Here is a 1,285-nt window from a genome sequence, read left to right on the forward strand (position 1 = left end):
CCCCAGGCAAGCATGGAGCAACTCATTAACTCATTGCGTATGGAGTTAGTGCACCCTGTGGTGTCACCTGGAAAAATTCTCTCTGGTCAAATGACTTTTTGTAAAAGAAGTTTTACTCACACCTGCTTTTTTGTGATGGCCAATTTAAGAGAACTGTGTGGCTCTGAAATTTTGTTTCCTGCTTGGAAAAATGCCCCAGAAGCTGTTATGTGGAACAGAGCTTACAAGGACAGTGCTATGGGAAAAACTGAAGCGTAATGAGTGGTTTTCTCATTAACAAAAAGGCAAAATGTTGATTGATGACAAACCTCATTCTGGACATCCATCAACTTCCAGAACAGATGCAAATGTCAACTCAGTGCATTTGGAGTTCATTCCACCCGGTCTGACCGTTAATCAAGATTTCTATTTAGAGGTTCTATAAAGATTGTGTAACTGTGTGCAACAAAGAAGGGGTGATTGCTCTTCCCCTCCCTCAGACCAGGCGGCAGCAGGATTCTAAAGCTCAGCCATGGCCAAGATTAAAGCCTGGGACCTTGGCCGCAAGAATAAGAAAGGGCTGCTCAAAGGACCTGAAGGTGGAGTTGTTGCAGTGGTGTGTTGCCAAAGTGACAGGTGACCCTGCATCCAAGCTCTCCAAAATCCAAGTGGCCCTCAAATCTATGGCTCGGTGCTCACCGTCATTAACCAGCCCCAGAAGGAGAACCTCAGGAAGTTCTACAAGGGTAAGAAGGACAAGCCCCTGGATTTGCAGCCCAAGAAAATGCGGGCCATCCACCACCAGCTCAACAAGCACGAGGAGAGCCTGAAGACCAGGAAGCAGCATCAGAGAGAGCAGCTGTGCCCACTGCGTAAGTTCGCAGTCAAGGTCTGAGCTGCGCTTGTCGATAAAACTAACTGGCTGGAAAAAAAAACACAAGGCCTGATTTGTGGCCGAAGGAGGACTGTTTTTGCCACCACAACAACGCACCTGCTCACACAGCCATTTCACTTTGCCAGTTTGGGGCACAAACACCCGCCCTTCCCCTCCAACAGCCATATCTCTCTTGCCCCATGCACCTGACTCACCTGACTTCACTCCATGTGACTTCTTTTTGTTTCCTCAAATGAAGAGGGACATGAAAAGACAGCGATTTGACAGTGTAGAAGAGGTGAAGAAGAAAAAAATGAGGGAGATGTTATCAGCTATCCAAACAAATGAGTTTGAAAAATTTTCCAAGAATGGAATAACAGATTTGACAAATGTATTAAATGTAATGGAGAGTACTTTGAAGGTGATAAGTTG

The 1,285-nt window shown here is 45.8% G+C and overlaps 1 pseudogene; it reads left to right on the forward strand.

The window, feature by feature from the left end:
* Window positions 1-511: 511 nt before the first annotated feature.
* On the forward strand, window positions 512-874 carry LOC101658316 (annotated as a pseudogene).
* The last annotated feature ends 411 nt before the right edge of the window (window positions 875-1,285 follow it).

Source organism: Echinops telfairi, unplaced genomic scaffold, assembly GCF_000313985.2.
Source record: "Echinops telfairi isolate 266 unplaced genomic scaffold, ASM31398v2 ScPeMD7_2;HRSCAF=8, whole genome shotgun sequence".
NCBI classification, from domain to species: Eukaryota; Metazoa; Chordata; class Mammalia; order Afrosoricida; family Tenrecidae; genus Echinops; species Echinops telfairi.